We start from the raw sequence: 16,867 nt of genomic DNA on the forward strand, positions 1-16,867 counted from the left end.
TGACAAAGGGAACAACATATGTTGTTATGCGGTTTGACCGATAAAGATCTTTGTAGAATATGTAGGAACCAATATGAGCATCCAGGTTCCGCTATTGGTTATTGACCAGAGACATGTCTCGGTCATGTTTACATAGTTCTCGAACCCGTAGGGTCCGCACGCTTAACGTTTGATGATGATTTGTATTATGAGTTTATGTGTTTTGATGTACCGAAGGAATTTTGTAGTCTCGGATGTGATCACAGACATGAAGAGGAGTCTCGAAATGGTCAATACATAAATATTGATATATTGGACGACTATGTTTGGACATCGGAAGGGTTCCTGGTGAGTTCGGGCATTTACTGGAGTACCGGGGGGGTTACCGGAACCCACCAAGGAGTGTATGGGCCTTTTTGGGCCTTAGTGGGAGAGAGGAGGAGGCGGCCAGGTGGAGGGCGCCCCCCCCCCCCTTCATTCCCTCTCTCTCCCCCTTCCTTCCTCTCCTACTCCAACTAGGGAATGGGGAATCCTACTCCCACTAGGAGTAGGACTCCCCCCTTGGGCGCGCCATAGAGGGCCGGCCCTCCCCCTCCTCCACTCCTTTATATACGGGGGAGGGGGGCACACCTTAGACACACAAGTTGACAATTGTTTTAGCCGTGTGCAGTGCCCCCCTCCACAGTTACACACCTCGGTCATATCGTCGTAGTGCTTAGGCGAAGCCCTGCGCTGATAACTTCATCATCACCGTCACCACGCCGCTGTGCTGACGAAACTCTCCCTCGACCTCAGCTGGATATAGAGTTCGTGGGACGTCACCGATCTGAACGTGTGCAGATCGCGGAAGTGACGTACCTTCGGTGCTAGGATCGGTCGGATCGTGAAGACGTATGACTACATCAACCGCGTTGTCATAACGCTTCCGCTTTCGGTCCACGAGGGTACGTATACAACACTCTCCTCTCTCGTTGCTATGCATCAGCTAGATATAGATCTTGCGTGTTCGTAGTAAAATTTTGAAATTACCGCGTTCCCCAACAGTGGCATCCGAGCCAGGTCTATGCGTAGATGTTATATGCACGAGTAGAACACAAAGAGTTATGGGCGATAATAGTCATACTGCTTACCAGCATGTCATACTTTGATTCGGCGGTATTGTTGGATGAAGCGGCTCAGGCCGACATTACGCGTATGCTTACGCGAGACTGGTTCTACCGACGTGCTTCGCACATAGGTGGCTGGTGAGTGTCTGTTTCTTCAACTTTAGTTGAATCGAGTGTGGCTACGCCCGGTCCTTGTTGAAGGTTAAAACAGCACACTTGACGAAAAATCGTTGTGGTTTTGATGCGTAGGTAAGAACGGTTCTTGCTAGAAGCCGTAGCAGCCACGTAAAACTTGCAACAACAAAGTAGAGGACGTCTAACTTGTTTTTGCAGGGCTTGCTGTGATGTGATATGGTCAAGGCATGATGTGATATAATTTATTGTATGAGATGATCATGTTTTGTAACAAAGTTATCGGCAACTGGCAGGAGCCATATGGTTGTCGCTTTATTGTATGCAATGCAATCGCCATGTAATTGTTTTACTTTATCACTAAGCGGCAGTGATAGTCGTACTAACAATAGTTGGAGAGACGACAATGATGCTACGATGGAGATCAAGGTGTCGCGCCGGTGACGTTGGAGATCATGACGATGCTTCGGTGATGGAGATCATGAGCACAAGATGATGATGGCCATATCATGTCACATATTTTGATTGTGTGTGGTGTTTATCCTTTATGCATCTTATTTTTCTTAGAACGTTGGTAGCATTATAAGATGATCCCTTACTAAATTTCAAGGTACAAGTGTTCTCCCTGAGTATGCACTGTTGCTACAGTTCGTCTGGCCGAGACACCACGTGATGATCGGGTGTGATAAGCTCTACGTTCACATACAACGGGTGCAAGCCAGTTTTGCACACGCAGAATACTCGGGTTAAACTTGACGAGCCTAGCATATGCAGATGTGGCCTCGGAACACTAAGACCGAAAGGTCGAGCGTGAATCATATAGTAGATATGATCAACATAGTGATGTTCACCATTGAAAACTACTCCATCTCACGTGATGATCGGACATGGTTTAGTTGATTTGGATCACGTGATCACTTAGATGATTAGAGGGATGTCTATCTAAGTGGGAGTTCTTAAGTAATATGATTAATTGAACTTTAATTTATCATGAACTTAGTCCTGATAGTATTTTGCAAATTATGTCGTAGATCAATAGCTCGTGTTATAGCTACCCTTTATTTTTGATATGTTCCTAGAGAAAAATAAGTTGAAAGATGATAGTAGCAATGATGCGGACTGGGTCCATGATCTGAGGTATATCCTCATTGCTGCACAGAAGAATTATGTCCTTGATGCACCGCTAGGTGACACAGGAGCAGATGCAGACGTTATGAACGTTTGGCTAAGCTCAATATGATGACTACTTGATAGTTTAGTGCACCATGCTTTACGGCTTAGAATCGGGACTTCAAAGACGTTTTGAACGTCATGGATCATATGAGATGTTCTAGGAGTTGAAGTTAATATTTCAAGCAAATACCCAAGTTGAGATATATGAAGTCTCCAACAAGTTCTATAGCTAAAAGATGGAGGAGAATAGCTCAAGCAGTGAGCATGTGCTCAGATTGTCTGGGTACTACAATCACTTGAATCAAGTGGGAGTTAATCTTCCAGATAAGATAGTGATTGACAGAGTTCTCTAGTCACCATCACCAAGTTACTGGAACTTCGCGATGAACTATAGTATGCAAGGGATGACAAAAACGATTCCCGAGCTCTTCATGATGCCGAAATCGATGAAGGTAGAAATCAAGAAATAGCATCAAATGTAGATGATTGACAAGACCACTAGTTTTAAGAAAAGGGCAAAGGGAAAGAAAGGGAACTTGAAGTAGAATGGCAAGCAAGTTGTCACTCCCATGAAGAAGCCTAAAGCTAGACCTAAGCCTGAAACTGAGTGCTTCTACTGCTAAGGAAATGTACACTAGAAGTGGAACTGCCCCAAATATTTGGTGGATAAAAAGGATGGCAAAGTGAACAAAGGTATATTTGATATACATATTATTGATGTGTACCTTACTCGTGCTCGTAGTAATCCCTGGGTATTTGATACTTGTTCGGTTGCTAAGATTAGTAACCCGAAACAGAGTTGCATAATAAATAGAGACTAGTTGAGGATGAAGTGACGATGTGTGTTGGAAGTGGTTCCAATATTGATATGATCATCATCGAGCACTCCCTATACTTTCGGATTAGTGTTGAACCTAAATAAATGTTATTTGGTGTTTGCATTGAGCATGAATATGATTAGATCATGTTTATTGCAATACGGTTATTCATTTAAGATAGAGGATAATAGTTATTTTGTTTACATGAATAAAACCTTCTATGGTCATACACCCAATGTTGATGGTTTATTGAATCTCGATCGTAATGATACACATAATATTGATGCCAAAAGATGCAAAGTTGATAATGATAGTGCAACTTATTTGTGGCACTGCCGTTTGGATCATATCGGTGTAAAGCGCATGAAGAAACTCCATAAAGATGGATTCTTGGAATCACTTGATTATGAATCATTTGATGCTTGCGAACTGTGCCTTATGGGCAAGATGACTAAAACTCCGTTCTCTGGAACAATGGAACGAGCTAGTGACTTATTGGAAATAATGCATGCCGATGTATGCGGTCCAATGAGTGTTGATGCTCGTGGCGTGTATCGTTATTTTCTGACCTTCACAGATGATTTAAGCAGATATGGGTATATCTACTTAATGAAACACAAGTCTGAAACATTTGAAAGTTCAAAGAATTTCAGAGTGAAGTCGAGAATCGTCGTAACAAAGAAAATAAAGTTTCTACGATCTGATCGTGGAGGAGAATATTTGAGTTACGAGTTTTGGCATTCATTTAAAACAATGTGGAATAGTTTCACAGCTCACGCCACCTGGAACAACACAGTGTAATGGTGTGTCCGAACGTCATAACCGCACTTTATTTGATATGGTGCGATCTATGATATCTCTTACCGATTTACCACTATCGTTTTGGGGTTATGCATTAGAGACAGCTGCATTCACTTTAAACAGGGCACCATCGAAATCCATTGAGACGACGCCTTATGAACTGTGGTTTGGCAAGAAACCAAAGTTGTTGTTTCTTAAAGTTTGGGGTTGCGATGCTTATGTGAAAAAGTTTCAACCTGATAAGCTCGAACCCAAACCGGAGAAATGCGTCTTCATAGGATACCCAAATGAAATTTTTGGGTACACCTTCTATCATAGATCCAAAGGCAAGATATTCGTTGCTAAGAATGGATCCTTTCTAGAGAAGGAGTTTCTCTTGAAAGAAGTGAGTAGGAAGAAAGTACAGCTTGATGAGGTGATTGTACCTTCTCCCGAATTGGAAAGTAGTTCATTACAGAAATCAGTTCCAGTGATTCCTACACCAATTAGTGAAGAAGCTAATGGTGATAATCATGAAACTTCAGATCAAGTTACTACAGAATCTCGTAGGTCTTCCAGAGTACGGTCCGCACCAGAGTGGTACGGTAATCCTATTCTAGAAGTCGTGTTACTAGACCATGATGAACCTACGAACTACGAGGAAGCGATGATGAGCCCAAATTCCACGAAATGGCTTGAGGCCATGAAATCTAAGATGGGATCCATGTATGAGAACAAAGTGTGGACTTTGGTGGACTTGCCCGATGATCGGCAAACCATAAAATATAAATGGATCTTCAAGAGGAAGACGGGCGCTGATAGTAGTATTACTATCTACAAATCTCGACTTGTCGCAAAAGGTTTTCAACAAGTTCAAGGTGTTGACTAAAATGAGATTTTCACAACTGTAGCGATGCTTAAATCCGTCCGAATCATGTTAGCAATTGCCATATTTTATGAAATCTGGCAAATGGATATAAAAACTGCATTCCTTAAATGGATATTTCTTAAAGAAGAGTTGTATATGATGCAACCAGAAGGTTTTGTCGATCCAAAGGGTGCTAACAAAGTGTGCAAGCTCCAGCAATCCATTTATGGACTGGTGCAAGCCTCTCGGAGTTGGAATAAACGCTTTGATAGTGTGATCAAAGCATATGGTTTTATACAGACTTTTGGAGAAACTTGTATTTACAAGAAAGTGAGTGGAAGCTCTGTAGCATTTCTAATATTATATGTGGATGACATATTGTTGATTGGAAATGATATAGAATTTCTGGATAGCATAAAGGGATATTTGAATAAGAGTTTTTTCAATAAAAGACTTGGTGAAGCTGCTTACATATTGGGCATCAAGATAGATCAAGACGCTTAATTGGACTTTCACAAAGCACATACCTAGGTAAAGTTTTGAAGAAGTTCAAAATGGATCAGTCAAAGAAAGGGTGTTAGCCTGTATTACAAGGTGTAAAGTTGAGTAAGACTCAAAGCCCGACCATGGCAGAAAATAGAAAGATAATGAAAGCCATTCCCTATACCACAGTCATAGGTTCTATAAAGTATGTTGTGCTGTGTACCAGACCTATTGTGTACCCTGCCCTGAGTTTGGCAAGGGAGTACAATTTTGATCTAGGAGTAGATCATTGGACAGCGGTCAAGATTATCCTTAGTGAGGACTAAGGAAATATTTCTTGATTATGGAGGTGATAAAAGAGCTCGTCATAAAGAGTTACATCGATGCAAGCTTTTACACCGATCCAGAGGACTCTAAGTCTCTATCTGGATACATATTGAAAGTGGGAGCAATTAGCTAGAGTAGCTCTGTGCGGAGCATTGTAGACATAGAATATTTACAAAATACACACGGCTTTGGATGTGACAGACCCGTTGACTAAACTTCTCTCATAAGCAAAACATGATCACACCTTAGTACTCTTTGGGTGTTAATCACATAGCGATGTGAACTAGATTATTGACTCTAGTAAACCCTTTGGGTGTTAATCACATACAGATGTGAATATTGGTGTTAAATCACATGGTGATGTGAACTAGATTATTGACTCTAGTGCAAGTGGGAGACTGAAGGAAATATGCCCTAGAGGCAATAATAAAGTTATTATTTATTTCCTTAATTCATGATAAATGTTTATTATTCATGCTAGAATTGTATTAATCGGAAACTTGGTACATGTGTGAATACATAGACAAAACTTATAGTCCCTAGTATGCCTCTACTTGACTAGCTCGTTAATCAAAGATGGTTATGTTTCCTAACCATAGACATGTGTTGTCATTTTATGAACGAGATCACATCATTAGGAGAGTGATGTGATGGACATGACCCATCCGTTAGCTTAGCATTATGATCGTTTCAGTTTCATTGATACTGCTTTCTTCATGACTTATACAAGTTCCTCAGACTATGAGATTATGCAACTCCCAAATATCGGAGGAACACTTTGTGTGCTACCAAATGTCACAATGTAAATGGGTGATTATAAAGGTGCTCTACAGGTGTATCTGAAGGTGTTTGTTGGGTTGGCATAGATCGAGATTCGGATTTGTCACTCCGTGTTTCGGAGAGGTATCTCTGGGCCCTCTCGGTAATACTCATCACTATAAGCCTTGCAAGCATTGTGAGTAATGAGTTAGTTGCGGGTTGAAGTATTACGGAACGAGTAAAGATACTTGTCGGTAACGAGATTGAACTAGGTATTGAGATACCGACGATCGAATCTTGGGCAAGTAACATACCGATGACAAAGGGAACAGCGTATGTTGTTATGCGGTTTGACCGATAAAGATCTTCATAGAATATGTAGGAACCAATATGAGCATCCAGGTTCCGCTATTGGCTATTGACCAGAGACGTGTCTCGGTCATGTCTACATAGTTCTCGAACCCGTAGGGTCCGCACGCTTAACGTTCGATGACGATTGGTATTATAAGTTTACGTGTTTTGATGTAAGGAAGGAAGTTTCGAGTCCCAGATGTGATCACGGACATGACGAGGAGTCTCGAAATGCTCGAGACATAAAGATTGATATATTGGACGACTATGTTTGGACATTGGAATGGTTCCGGGTGAGTTCGGGCATTTACCGGAGTACGGGGGGGTGTTACCGGAACCCCCCGGGGAGTGTATGGGCCTTATTGGGCCTTAGTGGGAGAGAGGAGGAGGCGGCCAGGTGGAGGGCGCCCCCTCCCTCCAAGCCCAATCCGAATTGGGTGGGCCTCCCCCCTTTCCTTCCCTCTCTCTCCCCCTTCCTTCCTCTCCTACTCCAACTAGGAAAAGGGGAATCCTACTCCCACTGGGAGTTACTCCCCCCTTGGGCGCGCCATAGAGGGTCGGCCCTCCCCCTCCTCCACTCCTTTATATACGGGGGAGGGGGCACCCCTTAGACACACAAGTTGACAATTATTTTAGCCGTGTGCGGTGCCCCCCTCCACAGTTACACACCTCGGTCATATCGTCGCAGTGCTTAGGCGAAGCCCTGCGCCGGTAACTTTATCATCGCCATCACCACGCCGTCGTGCTGACGAAACTCTCCCTCGACTTCACCTGGACCTAGAGTTCGCGGGACATCACCGAGTTGAACGTGTGCAGATCGCGGAGGTGTCGTACCTTCGGTGCTAGGATCGGTCCGATCATGAAGACGTACGACTACATCAACCGCGTTGCCATAACGCTTCCGCTTTCAGTCTACGAGGGTACGTAGACAACACTCTCCCCTCTTGTTGCTATGCATCAGCTAGAGATAGATCTTGTGTGTTCGTAGGAAAATTTTGAAATTACCGCGTTCCCCAACAAAGTACTCACGGTTGCTTTGCTACCTCTTTTCTTCTTCCCGGATATTCCGATGAGATGATGGAGTCCAGGAGCCAAAGGATCCCGAGGAAGATTCTACGTGGAGTTCGACTTCGAGGAGTAGTTCGGAGGTCCGAGGCAGGAGGCCTGCACATTTTCGATCTAGAGACGTTGTTTGTTTTCGCCTTCTTAAGGCACCTTTGTAATTGTCTGTACTCAGACCTAACTTTTGATGTAATTTCGGGTCTTCCGACCTTGGCTTGTAATTCATGAGATTTATGTTTGTCCTTTGTGTCGTAGAGTTGTGTTGTGATGCCTTCCCGTGAGTCTCTAATCTTGATCGTGTATGTTTGCGTGTATGATTAGTGCACGATTGAAACGGGACGCCACACACCACATCTCTGAGGTCACATGTCCAAACATGATATTTGTTGGATTTGTTAGGGACTATTAAAGCTCCCCTTCTTCTACCTCTAGATCTATCAATTTTAACTTGAATTGTTCCCCACTATTGACCTTTCAAAGCTCCCTCGCTTTAATTGCTCTAACTAAATTTCTACAAACTTTAAGGAATTAAAGAGGAACCAAATGTGAAACATAAATGTGAACTTTGGGATATACCTTCTCCGACTTTAGTTGTTTATGCACCCTTACCTTTACTATATCCTTGTGCATGTGCTTGCTAATTAGCTTGTTGCTCTTTCATACCATCTTTAGCTAGCTGGCACTCGAAAATGCCAAACAGAGACCGAGCTCCATGGAGGCCTTTAAAATCTAAACTTTTTAATTTCAAAAAATTCTGAAAAATAAATACACATATACCTAGATACATAATATACATGTGTGCAAATTTTTAGTTTGAAATACAATAAACTGTGAGCTACATAAAAAAGATAAATCTGGGGCTTTTTAGTATATGTACTGTCCATCTTTAAAGTCCATTATTTTTTTTTGTGCAGCTCGTAATTCAAGGTATTTCATCCTGAAATTTTTCACACATGCACTTTACATCCTTGCATACATGTGTAATTTTTTTCAAAAAATTGTAAACTGAAATTTGTGAATTTTGAATTTTTTAAAATAAAGGGCTCCATGGAGCTCGATCTCCAAAATGCCTTACTCGGTTGCACTGCTATAGGTTGTTCACGTCGTAGTTGCATATCTAAATTGCTTACTTTATACGCATTATCCCTAAAACTGTTTAGAAAGGCTAAAAATCGATAATCACCTATTATCCCCCTCTAGTCGACCTCATAGGTCCTTTCAATTGGGGGTCAACCCATGCTTAGACACTGCGAAGGATAGTGGTCAAATGGTAAAAATTATGCACCCACCCGCACCCAAGGTACGAGACATGGTGCTCCAACAATAATTTGTTTGCAACTGTTTTCCATTCATGCGGTTTTCCTTCCTTTTTGCCCACATTATGTTTCCCTTTATGTTTATATTTTATATCTGGCTTCATTATTTGCATCAAGTTTCTTCCTTTTTGTCAGGTTTCTTTTCCATTTTTAATTTTGCTGGTTTTCTTCCATTTTTCTGTGCATCTTTCTTCTGTTTTTAGATTCTTGAACATTTTTAAAATTTTATGAACATGTTTTAAAATCCTATGACATCTACGAAAACTCCATGAACATTTTCTATAATTTGTTGCATATTTTAGTTAAATATGGACAGTTTTTAAAAATTCATGAATTTCATGAAGATTTTTTAATCATTAACATTAAAATCATGAATATTTTAAAAATTTCATGAATATTTTTTAATCAATAGAATATCTTTACAAAAAAAAGTACTACCTCTGTAACTCAATATAAGACGTTCTCATAGTTAAATAGCTATTTACCTTTTGTTTTTTGTTTACATCGGAGCAAGCAGGCAAGTTGTAGGGCCTAGTTGTTTTCGACATGAGTTGTAAGAGCAAGCGGTTTTTCAGCGGCTTCCCCTCGCATGAGAGCGCTACATGGGTTGGGCCTATAGCGTGTTATGTCTATATCCATAACATAAAACATTAGTTGCTCGCTCCGGCTAACGGTCCCATTTTTTTTGACAGACAGAAGAAACATTTTTAAACAAATATTTATTTATGGGAAAACGTTCACGGCAATTTTTAAAGATGTTCACAATTTTATTTAAAGGTAACTAGATTTTTAAAATATTCAAAAAAATTGATGATTTTTCTACATCTTTTAAATGTTCGCATATATTTAAAATTGTTAATGACTTTTAAAAAATAATCACAAATATATAGAAAGTGAATGATTTGAAACATATTCTCAAATTATATCAAGAATTAAAAGGAAATCAACTTTTTGAAGCATTGTAAAAATTTCAAAAAATCACAATTTTTAAAAAATTGACTACTAGAATGGTTCATAAATGTTAAAATGCTCGTGAATTTTTAAAGTGCCCCCCAATTGTTTTAAGAAACATAATTTGTTTCAAATATTTTCCGCATTTAAAATTGTTCGTGTGTTTTCAAAAGATTTTCACTGGTTAAAAAATTAAGAAAGTATAAAAATAAATAAAATAAGAGAAAATAGAAGGTGAAAAGAAATGGGAAATGAAATGATAAATGAATAATAAAAGAAAGATTAGAAACAAAGAGAAAAAATAAAGCGTGGAAAAAATGTTGGTAGAGAAACATAGCTGGACAAGTTAATATAAACAAAATTGATGGAGGTATCTAGCCATTTATTGTTTTACGCCAATTGGGTATATCTATTCAATGCCAGCAGCGTAGAATAGAAGAATTGCTTAATATGGGTACCCGTAGTTGGGCTTGTCTCTGAGTTTCCAGGTTACATAATATGGGTACCCGTAGCTTAATATGGGTACAACTATTCACAAATTACCTTTTATTAAATTATTAAAATTGCATGCACATTAGAAAAAGCTCATGTAATGTAAAATTTTGTACAGGCTAATTTATAAAAATGTTTGTGTAATTTAGAAAATATGTTAATGGTATTTTCTGAATTGATCATAAAAATATAATATTTTTTTCACGTAATTCTTCAAAAATCATACAAAAAATGTTCATCACATTTAGAAAATGTTCACAGGTTTGTGGCATTTAAAAACTCATACGACTTAGAAATTTGTTCAGACAGTTTTAAAAATATCAATAACATTTTTTCCAAAATTTCGTAAGTATTTATAAATACTCAAAAAAGCTTCATGATTTACAAAAACTATTCATTGTGTTTTAGAAGGTCCATTTTTATTTAAAAATGTGCAATGCCTTTGATTGTTCACTCCCCAATGTGCTAACTGAATATCTTAAAAAAAAGAATTAGGTACAACTATTCACTTGCCAATGCGTGGTTCCTCGATAATTGCCCTCATCGAGTGGCAAGTAGGAAAGGGAGGCCCTATTTGAGGGGAGTTCCTATGCGTCGCTCGTTGCGGCAAACAGTCGGTCTCCCGCACAGGAGTGCCCCGACTGGACCGAACATGTATAGCGCAGAAAAAACTATAAAAGAAGTAGAAGTGCAGCGGCTAGGGATCGAACGGTTCACTCTCCCAATGTGCTAACTGAATATCTTAAAAAAAAGAATTAGGTACAACTGTTCACTTGCCAACGTGTGTTTCCTCGATAATTGGCCTCATCGAGTGGCGAGTAGGAAGGGAGGCCCTATTTGAGGGGAGTTCCTATGCGCCGCTCATTGCGGCAAACAGTCGGCCTCCCGCACAGGAGTTCCCCGACTGGACCGGCCGTGTATAGCGCAGAAAAAATCTATAAAAGAAGTAGAAGTGCAGTGGCTAGGGATTGAACTCACGCCATCCAGTTCTCTACGCGCGATACTAGCCACCACACAAACTATGTGCTAATGACAAGTCTCCAGCAGCAGCATATTTACTATAGTGTACAGATTTTTAAATTAATGCACAGATTTTAGGAACACGATTTTTTTGGAAAAATTAACATTTTGAAATGGTATTTGAATTATACAAAAAGAATTAGAATTAGAAGAAGTTTTTGGAAATTTCAGCACATTTTTCAGAAACAAGAACAAATTTGTAAATATGATTTTTTGAATTACAAACATTTTAACAAATGTTTCGAACATTTTCTGAAAAGGCGAACAAATTTCAAAATACAGAATGTTGTTGAAAGAGTGAACAAATATGTGAATCAAACAATTTCTAAAATGTTCAAACAATTTTTTAATACTTTCACATATTTCGTAAAACCTGACAATTTTCAAAATTCCAAACCATTTCCTAAACACGAACAAAATTTGAAAATCCTTAACATTTTTTGAAAAAGTGAATAAATTTCAATATGACAAACATTTCTTAAAACGTGATCAAAAGTCGAAAATTCTAAAAAACTTTTGGAAAATCAATAATATTCATAATTCTAAAAAAAATTGTAACACGGAGAAAATTTAAAAGCTCTGAAGATTTTTGGACAATTATTTTTTCAAAATTCTGAACATTTTTTGAAAACGTGAACATAATTTGAAAGTCCCAAACATCTTTTGAACAGAAGAGAACAAAATTTGAAACTCTGAATAATATTTCAAAACATGAACAAAATTTGAAAATCTCGAACATTTTTCGAATAGAAGGAACATAATTTGAAATTATGAACATGTTCTGAAGAGTTGAACAGTTTTTAGAAAATTTTATTTCTAAAAGTTAAAAAAGAAACGGAAAAGGAAAAAGAAGATAAAGTAACCAAAAAAGGAACAGATAACAAAAGCCGGAAAAAAGAAAGACGGAAAATAAGAAAAACTTATGAAAACTGAAGAAAACAATAAAAAAACCGCAGGAAAAAAGAAAAAACCAGACCTGGACCGGTTTGGAACCTTCTAGAAGGTTCCCAAAACCGGGATCAATGCAAAGCGCAACGGGCCGGGCCATTTAGTCGCTCCCGTCGCCAGGTATGTGCGTTTGCACGACAACTTGACGCAATAAGGGTCGTATAGGGTTTTCCCTATTTGAGGCTAGTGGACAATCCAATATGGTGCCCGCGGTAGGCAATAGTCGCTGCTTCGCTGAAACGACCCTCCAGACGGGTTGGCCTTCTTTCGGCTGTTTCTTCTCCAACTGCTTTTTTGTTTCGATTTCCTTCATTGTTTTTCATTTTCATTTTGTGTATATTTATTTTTTAGATTTTTCCTCTGTTTTTTTTCTTTTTGGACATTTTCTGTTTTTCATAGATTTGGCAATATAGTATGAACATTATTTTCAAACAACTGCTCTAAAATTTTCTTTAGTATACACAGAACTTCTTAAAAACACGTACTGAACAATTTTTCAAAAAACTGATCTGAAATTTCAAATTTTGTATGTGATTCCAAAATATATTCGATTTTTATAATAAACGCCTCTTCAAATAATATTCATATTTGAAGTAAATGTTTAAAATAACCCGAGCCAAAACTGGTTTGCTACAGTGCCTGGTTTGATACAGCCCGTCGCTCACTACAATGTTTTGCTGGATCCCAAATGGCTGTCTAATTGGATCAAACCTGTGAAAAAGGCTCGGTCGTTTCCCGCTCATAAGCTGGATATTGCTTTTGGCTCTACGGAGTATATGCTCCCGAGTGCCAAAAATAAATTTTGCCAATGGAAAAAATGGAAAAAAAGTTGTGTTCATTGTCACACGCAAGTACTACATGCAAATTTTTAGGGGAAAATTTTAAGCATGTTGACCGGTACAAACAAAACAAGTCGGACGGCAAATTTTACCTTAAAATGGTGTACCTAATTTTGTTTTTTTACCGACGAATCACTGCTATTCCATTTTGCATAAAAATTGGCAAAGCACGCTTGTTACACTAACATGAACATCTACCAAAAAACATATTTTTAAAAATTCAAGTACTATTTATTTTAATTTATTGTTCATCAAAGAACATATGCTCCCTAGAGCCAAAACTCTGGGTCCCTGATAAGTGTCCTATATGGACCTCTTTACACTAACTGCGTCAAGTAGTCGACCCGTCACATAGGAATTTTACCTTTTTTTCTTCTTTACCACTGTAGTTTTTAGTTTTCCTTTTTTTTCTTAAAATCTTGTTCCTAATTTAGAAAACATATACAAAATATCATAAAATTGTTCACAACTTTAAAAAGGATAATATATTTAAATTTTATTTTGAATATTAAACAATGTTCTTTTAAGAACAATATCCAAAATTCAAATTTGGTTACCTTTTCTCTGAACATTTTGGAAAAACACGAACACATTTTTGAAACTATGAACAATTTTCTGAAATTCCAAACTTTTTCTGAAAAACGAACAATTTTTTAAATTGTGAACATTTTCTAAAAATGCACATGTTTTTGGAAACTTTTGAATATTTTCTGGAAACACGAATATGTTTTTCAAAATTCGGAATTGTTTTTGACCCGTACTTTTTTACAAAATTTTGATCATTTTTGAAAAATTGCGTAGACTTTTCAAATTTGCGATTATGTTTTGAAATTTTCTAAAAATGGAAAAGAAATAATTTTTTTGGAAAACACAAACAATTTTCGAAAGTGTCAACATTTTTTCGAAAATTATGACTTTTCCATAATGTTTTAATTCTGAACATTCTTCAAAAAACGCGGAAATTTTTTGAATTCTTGAAAAAGAAAAGGTAAAAAATAAAAAAGGAAAAGATAAAAAGAAGAAGATACATGAAGAGAAAAAAGTAATAAAAAACAAAAAAGAAGTAAAATAATCTGAGAAGAAAACCCATGCATTATGGTGAAATGGATCTGTGCAGTGTGCACAACCGTGTGCATTTTGGCGATTCTTTGCCGCATTGAGCAGCAAATAGGATTTTCTAGTAGGAAACTCCAAAACAAATTAAAATATTGAATGTGCCATGATAGGATAAAATATCAATGATCAATGCAAGTATTGGTAGCCACCGAAGGGTACCCCTGAAAGCGTCCCATGAATGCCACTTTTCCTGGTCCGAGGAGTGGTCAAGCGCATCATGGGGCGGCGCCGATATGTACTGCGCTGGATGCTTCAGCCACCGAACATTTCTTTTTATGTTTTTTTTGGCACTTTTTCAGTTTTCTTGGTTTATTATTATCTCTACTTTTAGTGAAGCAGTTGCTAGCCTGGTACTGTTTATTTTCGTCCGGTTTCTTTTGTCCCACCTCTCATCAGCCTCTTCCACTGATTTTTCTCCCTCCCATTAGAAAACCAAATCCTATTAAGGGGATCTTGTTTAGTGCTTCCTTTGGTAGGTGTTCATTCAATTCAATCATGTAAATAATAAGTAATTAAGAATCCAGAAATTGCACCATATATGTGAGATCACCTTTCTAAAAAAGACAGACATAGGATTTTTCTCGATAACCTTCCATAATAAAATAAGATATTACTTCATAACAAATCGTTAATTCCGCAAGCTATGTCATTTATTATTATAATTATCTCAACTATTAATTTACAATCACAAGTTTCCTATGGGCATACGCATACGCGCGCCCTGCGGAGGTACGTCGTGCACGACACCGTGGAAGATGTCATGGCCGGGCCTAACGCTGGCGCGATGCTCGAGAATGTCAGGGCATGGATCACAGAAAGCCGGACATGCTACATTCTTAAATCAAGTGTGTCCTTTTAAATGTCAAGAAATTCGTTAAGGGAGTGAGTCCTACATTACTCGGTAGTCGTCATCATCATTGTTTGTAGCAGCCATTCATGCGATAATATTTTAGAAATCGAGCACTGAATCAATATGGAAATCAAACCATTGATGCAATTAATTAGCTAGACAGTTAATTATGCATGCAATTAATTAGGTCCATTTAAATAGGATTTTTTCGCATCGAATTAATTTTTTAGACAATTATTTATCCCTACAGATAATTAGAAGTAGGGATTTTCCCAATTAGTCAGATAATTAATTGATTTGGTTGACAGTTAATTAGGTATTTAGAGAATAAGATAGGTCATTAATTATTTGTAAACTTAATTAATTAAGCAAGCAGCGAATCATGGCGAATCATTTTGGAAGCGCTCATGGGCAAGGACAATCAACAGGCTCTCAGCTATATGGTCAAGCACTGAGCACCGCTTGCCAACATGAACAACGGCCATCATGCGCTCGCGACATAGGCGACCTAGCATTCATCAAGATGGATAAAGGCTATGCTCCGCAGGGTGTCCATAGGCTGACGGTTGCCGAAATGTTCGCGGGTGAGGACAACACGAGACAACACTGGCAGGGTGGTTCATGCTATAATAAAAAGGAAGAGTGTTCTAAGAATAAGAAGGAAAAGGAACTAAAGCCATCAAGTGGTCCATGGTGTTGGAGAAAGAAAGGGTGTTCCAAATAATAAGAGAAAATTAGAAAGAAAGAGTATTCTATAAAATAAGTAGGAACGAGAACTAAAGTTGGCGAGGAATGAGAAAGAAGAAGATGATACATCGACGACGAACACACTAATGTTGACGTGGTGCTGGTTGGCGCCAATGAAACGGGTTATCGAAGAGGCGAGGAGTAGAAGATGTAGGCAAAGACGAGGAAGAGAAGAACGACAATTATCCCTTCTAGCATATGTGGGGTGGAGGTGGAGCTTATTGTCGACTAGGAATACGTCCATGTTGCCACTCACCTCCAATGTCAATGTGCATTTGCAAAGTTGAATGGGCCTTTGAGAATGATCTCTGTAGTTATTTGTTATTTTTCTTCAATAGTATGTGTTAGTTTAATCCACTCTGTTATATTATGAACATGAAAAATTTCATCCTTACTGCAATGCACGATGAAGATGAGGTGGGCATCATCTGATTTTAAAGGAGGTGGCTCCAGGCAGAAGAAAGCGAGAAATGTCCCGCTACAATGGAAAACCGATCCGGAATAGGAGGTTCCGGCTTTAGATGTTAGGTTTTGGTGCGATGTCTGTTTGGTATTAGGCCCGGACATTCGGCACGCTTTCATCAAGAGGATAGGAGTAGTGACGATGTTGCCAAGATGATGGCTTCAGGCTTATTGATGTAGGTCTTTGTGAATAATTAATAATATGGTTGCATGCATCATCCAGATGCAGAGGCCGGGGGTACAACCTCCTTTTCTAAAACAAATAAAAAAGGAACCAATGCTTAAAAA

This window comes from Triticum dicoccoides, chromosome 6B (assembly GCF_002162155.2).
Source record: "Triticum dicoccoides isolate Atlit2015 ecotype Zavitan chromosome 6B, WEW_v2.0, whole genome shotgun sequence".
In the NCBI taxonomy this organism is placed as follows: Eukaryota; Viridiplantae; Streptophyta; class Magnoliopsida; order Poales; family Poaceae; genus Triticum; species Triticum dicoccoides.